The sequence below is a fragment of the Octopus bimaculoides genome, chromosome 3, assembly GCF_046866305.1.
Source record: "Octopus bimaculoides isolate indiv1 chromosome 3, ASM4686630v1, whole genome shotgun sequence".
In the NCBI taxonomy this organism is placed as follows: Eukaryota; Metazoa; Mollusca; class Cephalopoda; order Octopoda; family Octopodidae; genus Octopus; species Octopus bimaculoides.
The window spans coordinates 54,435,581-54,444,823 of record NC_142930.1 but is presented as its reverse complement, the minus strand read 5'-3'; the positions used below and the strand labels follow the sequence as shown (position 1 = coordinate 54,444,823).

At 34.7% G+C, this 9,243-nt stretch overlaps 1 long non-coding RNA gene across 1 annotated transcript in view; it reads left to right on the top strand.

The window, feature by feature from the left end:
• Positions 1–323: 323 nt before the first annotated feature.
• The window catches only part of LOC149136542 (uncharacterized), a 13,322-nt gene continuing 4,402 nt past the window's right edge, over positions 324–9,243 (top strand). The window contains exon 1 of the long non-coding RNA XR_016240910.1: positions 324–423. This is a non-coding gene — a long non-coding RNA (uncharacterized LOC149136542). The remainder of the gene's footprint in view (positions 424–9,243) is intronic.

Sequence of the window (9,243 nt, the reverse complement as noted above, 5' to 3'; positions counted from 1 at the left end):
TTAAGGTTTTATATTACAATGACACTACGATTTTGATAAGACTAAATCAATAGTAGTATTTTAGTTTATTTCATAATATTATTTAATTTACGACTATTAATATTTTTATTTATTTATTATATATTAGAATTTAATATTTATTAATATGTTTTATAAGATAACTATAGTTTTTTGTTCTTTTTATGTTGTTAGTTATATAAATTTTAAATTTTTCATTCATTTATTTAAGTATTATTATTTCATTCATGCTTTCGTATTCTATTCTCTATTTTAACGTTCTTTTTTAACGTAGTATTTTCGCGCGAACTCTTGCTTAAAACGCTATAGCTATTAGATAACGTCTTAGTTTTCAGTTTGAATTACGGAAAAATTTGGATAAGTACTGTTTTCACTTTGCTAAAGATTTTCTACTATTTGAAAATAGTATGTATTCTTGTTTTTATACTATTCATTTGGTTCTTTATAGATTATTTTAATAGATAACTTATTTAACACTATATTATTTAGAAGTTATAGTTTCATTTCAACATAATATTAGAACTTCGATTGGAATAGTGTTGATATATTTTCGATTATTTTTGATTAATATTATTTGATTAATTATTAATCTTTATAGTTTATAATATCGTTAAAGTTTTTTTAAAATCAAAACTTTGTATATATATATAAAGTTTAACCTTTTATTCTTAATAATTTTTTCTTTCCTAATTTTTTCATTCATAATTTTTTCCATTCATAATTTTTTCATTCATATTTTTTATTATTACGTTTGTAGAAATAAATAATCTTGTATTTTTCTATTATTCAATTGATCTTTAATCATAATTAAATAAACGTCTTTAGCTTTAAATAGTATAGCTTTAACTATTACACCGGTTAAATATGTACTAATTTTATCTTCATTATTATTTTAAACTTAAACTTCGTTCAACTTGTATTTAAAACAATGATAATTTAGGTAAGATGTTTTTTGTATATAATATACATGTTATTATTATGGATGAAGGGATGATTGTTGAATGGTTATTATTTTGATATTATGATATTTTTAAAATAATTTTTCTATCTTTATATAATAAGTATTTCATATTAATTCATTTGGTACTTATTGTTGGTTGAGATATATATCTAATTATTGTTCTACTTACGATCTGACGAGTAGCTATATTTTTGAATAGAACTTATTTTCGATAATTTCAATTGATTTTAATCGATTTAAATTTCTTTTCTATTTGAAAATTGGTTATGAAACACGTGTAATCTTTTTATTATATTTATTTTATGATATTTACTTTACTTTATATTATACTCATTTATTGTGCTTTTAATTATTAATTTTTCTATATGTGATAGTGGATTTTCATCGATGAGTTCTTGAAAATTGGTTATTTTCCCTAAAACTATATATATATATATATATATATATATATATATATATATATATATATATATATATAAATATACATATAAATATATATATATATATATACATACATACATACATAAATACATATATATATATATATATATATATATATATATATATATATATATATATATATATATATATATATATATATATATATATATATATATATATATATATATGTAGGCGTAGGAGTGGCTGTGTGGTAAGTAGCTTGCTTACCGACCACATGGTTCCGGGTTCAGTCCCTCTGCGTGGCACCTTGGGCAAGTGTCTTCTACTATAGGGCCGACCAAAGCCTTGTGAGTGGATTTGGTAGACGGAAACTGAAAGAAGCCCATCGTATATATATGTATATATATATATATATATATATATATATATATATATATATATATATATATATATATATATATATATGTATGTATGTGTGTGTATATGTTTGTGTGTCTATGTTTGTCCCCCCAACATCGCTTGACAATCGATGCTTGTGTGTTTACGTCCCCGTAACTTGGCGGTTCAGCAAAAGAGACCGATAGAATAAGTACTAGGCTTCCAAAGAGTAAGAGTATACATACATACATATGCATAACTACACATATGTATACATATTCATATATACATGTGATCGTGAATGTGTTTATTTAAATATATATATATACACACATACATATATACATATACACATTTATATATACACCTGTGTGTGCGTGTGTGTGTGCGTGCGTGTGTACGTGTCTAGAGTACAGTTGTTGGTTGGAAATGAGGCCAGAACCTAATAAAACCATTCACCCATATAATCTAGGTTATTTCAACATGAAATGGTAAAGAAATTGATAGGTAGAGACAGGGATAGACCGCAGAATGGGTGCAGTAGTCTATAAATAGTTTAGTACTGTACTCTCGCAGCCGTCTGCCGAATATATAAATAATAATTAAATGAATAAACGAATAAATATAATGTGCAGTTGGTAATTAAAGATTATCATAACTTGAAGTTGAGATTGATATATCGCACCGAGAGTATTACTGTTACTCTTGTTGCTATTACACTGAAGCGGCCAAGTCTCCTGCAGTAGATTTAGGTTTAAGATTAGAGGCAATCGTATGTTTGTAAAGCAGCATGTTGGTGTTGCACTTTCGATATTTAGAACTTTCACCATTTTGTCTAACAACATGTTTTACACTGTTTTGCAGTAATTTACTTGTGTGAGATACGTTTATTTAGTTCTTAATCAGAAGTCGAGCGTCTGCGAGCAGATTTATGAACAAAGACACTCAAGCCTTCGCCATCTCGCTTTCTTTTTTAATATTATTCACGAAAATCATACCTTGGATTACATTATCCAGTGTATGAGGGTCGGTTGAAAAGTTTATAGGCTGACCAAGACATTCTCATGAATGTGACTAAATGAGGTTTATTTTTCAATATAGCCCCACCCCACTTGCTATCCACACACTTCTTCTATCGGTGTTGCAGTGCTTTGATCCCATTGGTGAAGAAGCTTTCATCCTGTTGCTCAAAAAAGTTATCATCAACAAATATGACGTCATCATCATTGCGACACCCGTTCCCAGTCAAGTGTTTTTTCATGTTGGGGAAGAGTTGATAGTTAGATGGAGCTAAATAAAAAAAATAGGGAGGGAGATCAACCAGTTCAAAAGCCACAGTCACGCACAACAGCTACTAGAACCAAGGACTTGTGTGCTGGAGCCCTTTCGTCAGTTTTTCTGGGTGTTTGGTCTTAATAGCCTTTCGTACCTGCCTCAGCAAGTTGGCATGGTACTCTCCATTGACGGTGTGATCCTTTTGAAGATAGTCAATAAACACAACGTCATTTGCAGCTCCTAAAAACTGAAACTATCACCTCCCTGCAAATGAAACGACCTTGGGCTTCTTCGGAGCAGATGAAGAGGAGTGTTTTCACTGCATGGATTGTCTATTTGTCTCTAGTTCAATGCTAATAGCATTAGTTATTTGATTTATACTCGAATCGCAAAATGAGTTAGAATAAAGAAATAGATGTGTCAGCTTTCTAACAAAAAATAAAGATTGTCAAAATATAATAATGGCGCAAAATGAGCAGCTGTCAAAGTTTACCTTACTACAAATTTCATACTTGACGATCTAATAACAATAAATTCATTTTCCCCCGATTCTGCCTGTCTGCTGAAAGGTATATGTAACTGAATAATTTACTAGTATTCGAGTAATACATTTTGCACGGCAGCCTTTAAAAATTTTGAACACAGCTCAAAGACTCTCAGTATTATAACCTCAATTCCTAATGCCTGCGGATTCCAGGTTGGAAACTGCTGGTACAGAAACACCGGCATAGATTGCATTAGAAAAGTGAAAAGAAACCCTCAACTGTATGTTGGTTTGTCCATCAAGTTAGGTGGAGGCAGGCGTTGTTGTTGTCGTTGTATAGCTCTAGTTCATCCTGGATTGAGTAGATCCTTGTCACGCAAGTATTCAGTCGAACGACTAAACCTTTTCACTCTCAAATAAGCACAAATTAAAACAAATCAATCTCAATTTAAATTGAAGCACGTAAACTATGATTTAAGTTACATGAACTTTAATTTAAACCATTTGAGCTTACGTTTAAAACAAATGAATATCAATGTTAAATACATAAAAATCGATTTAAAACAGAGCAGTTTTTATTTAAAGGAAAAGTTAGAGTATATGAGGTTATAAATTTTGAGAATAAAATTTATCCTTAAATAATTGGAAGGATGCGAAGTTTAGTGCTGAAATTACTAATTAGATTATTCAAAACAGTTACCCATATTTCAGCTGGTGGTGTCAAATTTGAAGATTTGGCTGCTATTTCTAGCAGTTCGGACAACCTCATAGATGTACGGTTGTTGGTTATACTTACACTCAGTGATATTTCCACCTCTTCTAGTCGATCCGACTCTAATCAAGAAATGGAGATGCGTTGAGATGTTTGTATACACATATGCCTATGCTATATACATTTTGATGTTGAATCTGACGAACAAAAATTGCTGTTTTTCTTTTTTCTTTTTCCAAGATTTTACTTGTAATATTCAATCACACAAAGGCAGCGAGTTGGCAGAATTGTTACCGTGCCGGACAAAATGTTTAGCGGCATTTCTTCCGACTTTACGTTGTGAATTCAAATGTGGGGTCGACCCTGCCTTTCATCCTTTCGTGGTCGATAAAATAAGTACCAGTTATACACTGGAGTTGATCTAATCGACTGCCTTCTTCACTTAAAATTGCTTACCTTGTGTGCCAAAATTAGAAAGAATATTTCATCACACATAAATTATTAATTGGGCTAGCTACGATATAACAAACATAAACCTCTGTGGTAAATAAAGAAAATTATTATCAACTCCTGGATCTTTAATAAAAACTCTTGTATAGAAAACCTTGATTCAGTCAAGTAATATCATAAATTTGAACAAAATAACAGGTTTTAAATTAAGCATAATTTTTCTCACCTCACATTAGTTATGTTAATATGAATTTGATTTATTTTAATTTGATATTCATTTGTTGTAACTAAAAATTTATATTAAAGTTCATATAATTTAAATCGAAGTTTCGGTTGTTTTAATCTAATATTCAGTTGTTTTAATTTGAAATTCGCACTCCTAAACTGTTTAACATCATTACTATACTTGCAGGAAAACGATAGGGAAAACAAAAGATGTCTTTTTCTGCGTCTCACATCTCCCATATTGCATCACAACTTCCTAACTCTTCATCAAAAAAAAAGAGAAAAAAAAGGTCTCGGTCCGCAACGATTTTAACACTTCTGCTGATAAGCTACCCGATTAGCTGGTCGTCTTCCTTCAAATAACACACGATATAGACACAGCTCTCAAAATCTTTTCCACGTCTTGATCTATCTCCCCACCTACGAGTGGACAGTCACTAAGTGCAAACACATTTCTGATCACTCTACCAACAAGGTGACCTCAATCAGTCTACTCTAAAGTTAGTTTGTGTCCTCACCTGATTATTCAATTTATTTCCTTCTTTACTGGGATCTAACGAAACACATAAACAAGGCGTTCAATTATCAACAGAGACAAACTCTTCGATTCTATTAAGAAACACGTTACAAGTTGTTTAGTTCCCAACAGAGTTTACCTTTGTAAACAAACGGGGTAATCTTTATGAAGTCGCTCGATCTACCAGAAATAACATCTACATCTTCGCCAAACCACGTACCAGCTTCTTAAATAAACTGAACCAAATATTAATTGAGCGATATGTTGTTGGCACTCCGTCGCTTACGACGTCGAGGGTTCCAGTTGATCCGATCAACGGAACAACCTGCTCGTGAAATTAACGTGCAAGTGGCTGAGCACTCCACAGACACGTGTACTCTTAGCGTAGTTCTCGGGGATATTCAGCGTGACACAGTGTGACAAGGCTGGCCCTTTGAATTACAGGCACAACAGAAAGAGGAAGAAAGAGTGAGGGAAAGTTGTGGTGGAAGAGTACAGCAGGGTTCGCCACCATCCCCTGCCGGAGCCTCGTGGAGCTTTAGGTGTTTTCGCTAATAAGCACTCACAACGCCCGCAATTGAGCGATATAGTTGTTGATAAATAAAAAAGACGAGAAGATTAAGGTTTGGATGCTTTTGCACATATGTATGCTCGGGCAGTGTTGACCAAGGGCTAAACAACAGTAACAACCACGTCTTTCATCACTTTGAGACTTACTGTCCACTCACAGAACCTGCAGAGCAAAATAGTCATAACTCTCTATCATCTACGTTGCGTACCAATGGAGTTCCACCTTTGAGAAATTCTGCGAAAGCATTGATATTACTTTGGCAACGCCTATGCCAAAGTTCTGTGGAGGCGCAATGGCCCAGTGGATAAGGCAGCGGAATCGCGGTCATAGGATCGCGGTTTCAATTCCCAGACCAGGCGTTGTGAGTGTTTATCGAGCGAAAACACCTAAAAGCTCCACGAGGCTCCGGCAGGGGATGGTGGCGAACCCTGCTGTACTCTTTCACCACAATTTTCTCTCACTCTTACTTCCTGTTTCTGTTGTGCCTGTAATTCAAAGGGTCAGCTTTGTCACACTGTGTCACGCTGAATATCCCCGAGAACTACGTTAAGGGTACACGTGTCTGTGGAGTGCTCAGCCACTTGCACGTTAATTTCACGAGCAGGCTGTTCCGTTGATCGGATCAACTGGAACCCTCGTCTTCGTAAGCGACGGAGTGCCAACATACCAAAGTTCATCAATTTACTCCATTTTCCATCTCTTGAATCGGAAGTTTCCTTTCAATTTTACCATTGCCGCAGTAACCAATGTAGACCCTCGTCACACCCTATTAATCTTGGTATGTCTCGAGTTTTGATTAATATCGACCGTAAGTTTCCTTCTATAGTTTAACAACTGATTTCTTGAAACGGGTGGATAACACTCACCTATATACACCGTCTTCACACAAAATGTTATCTGTATGTACACTAGGCAATTCACGTCATACCTGCACACTAGGCATGGATATGGACGTCATACGCTATCAGAATTTCAACCTAATTACTATTATCTAGGACAGCACACAAAGATATTTTGCTTTCCTTCTGTCCGATTAAGAGAAATTATTTTGTTATCTTTGTCTCAGTATACATACATATGTACATGTATGTATGTATGTATGTATGTATGTATGTATGTATGGATGGATGGATGGATGGTTGCATACAAACATACATAAATACATACGTACATAAATACATGCATACATACGTACACACACGCGCACGCACAGACATACAAACACACACACACACACACACACACACACACACACACACACGCTCACACACACATGTATACTATGATCCCAGCGCGATAAAAATCACTTTATTTAAAAGTACGCCCTCGGACAAGACAAAATATATTTCATTGGACTCATTGTTTTAATTTAAATAGTGAAACTCATACGAAACGCACTTGAGTTGTTTCTTCTAAGTGGTGTGACGCACACACACACAAACATACATACATACATACATACATGCATACATACATACATATATATATATTCAGGTGATGGATATCGATATTTTACCATTTTTGTGGCTTATCAACATCACGTATCTGAATAGGACCAGGGACAAACTGAATCATCAGTCCATGACTATGTACAAATAGTAAAAGACCCATTTGCTAGTATGCCACGACGATGCATACGTAAGATTAAATTCAAATATGAATTAGAAGCATTGCACATTTTATATACAGTGTGTACTATATACTTACCATTGGAACTTTACACTTCTCGGGCCCTACCATCATGAATCTTACTGTACACTGATGTTGATTTTTATCATACCAATCTAACACAGCTTCTCGAACCTTCAAAACTTTTCGAACTTTTGAACTGTCGTAGAACATAGGCTCGAAATATCAAAGACTTCTCCATTTTTCCCGAGCGTCAAGCTTACACACTTGCTTGTTGTTACCTCACCTGTCTCTGTGGTTTGTTTTCTGTACATTTGGTCCATACATACTTATATACATTCACACACAAACTCACTTATTCGCACACAGAAACACACATCCACAAGCATTTTTTTTTGACTGAGGAAGGCTAAAAAAGTAACGATTCGAGAAGTGTTCTTCAGTCAAAGACATGTCAGAGTAATGTGGGTGGAAGAACTAATCTGAGAGCAAAGAGCAAGTAATACCCAGCAGGTAGTCGATCAAAACAAAATTACTGTTACAAGATTGAAGTGATTGCAGCTGCCCTCTGTATGGTGTAGTGGTTATATAGCTAAGAGGAAGAAGAACAGAAACGTACTGCAGTGCGTCAAAAGAAGCCGGACATCTAGTATCAATCTTGCCGGGAATTTCTGGTTTCAGTGAGTTTATCAGAAGGCTTCTACAATAATAAATGCATTTGACAGCTGAAGAAAGGAGTGTTCGGTAATGCAGGATGTTGGATACGTGATCGTAAGGTTATAGTCTCAATTTCTGGACTAAAGAGTACGCCATGTAGCAAACTCATAAGAGGCGGAGAGAGAAATTATTGATTTCTCATTGGTTGAAAATTACTGCCCATATACAAATTTTGAACTTCGTTGAAGAAGTTGTTCACAGGGTTACGGTTCTATGATTCGTGTATGAGTATTTATAAAAACCCTGATTTTCGGCAAATCTCCAGTGATCGTTGGACGGCCACTCAAATCCACAACACTCACGCAAGTGATCGTTGGATGCCACTCAAATCCACGACACTCACCCTTTTGAGTATTGGCTAATATACATGCCATGTTCGATACTCAAATCCGACAATTCAGCCATATCCTTGAGCAAGACACTTCATTTCCTGTTAATCGAATACTAGTGTGGTCCTTTCTTCCTCTAGCAGTCGCAAACTTTATAATGTACTGGGTCAAGTAAGGGTGGGTCAAACGTATGTCATTTTCTGCTCGTGACTAAATGAACACCTCGAACAAACTACCATGTCATACTCGTCTCCGAGTGATGATGATGATCTTCATATATATATATATATATATATATATATATATATATATATATATATATGGCGGTGTGGTAAGTAGCTTGCTTACCAACCACATGGTTCCGGATTCAGTCCCATAGCGTGGCACCTTGGGCAATAGTCTTCTACTATAGCCTCAGGCCAACCAAAGTCTTGAGAGTGGATTTGGTAGAAGGAATCTGAAAGAAGCCCGTTATATAAATATGTGTGTGTGTGTGTGTTTGTCCCCCCACCACCAGAATCGTTTGACAACCGATGCTGGTGTATTTACGTCCCCGTAACCTAGCGGTTCGGCAA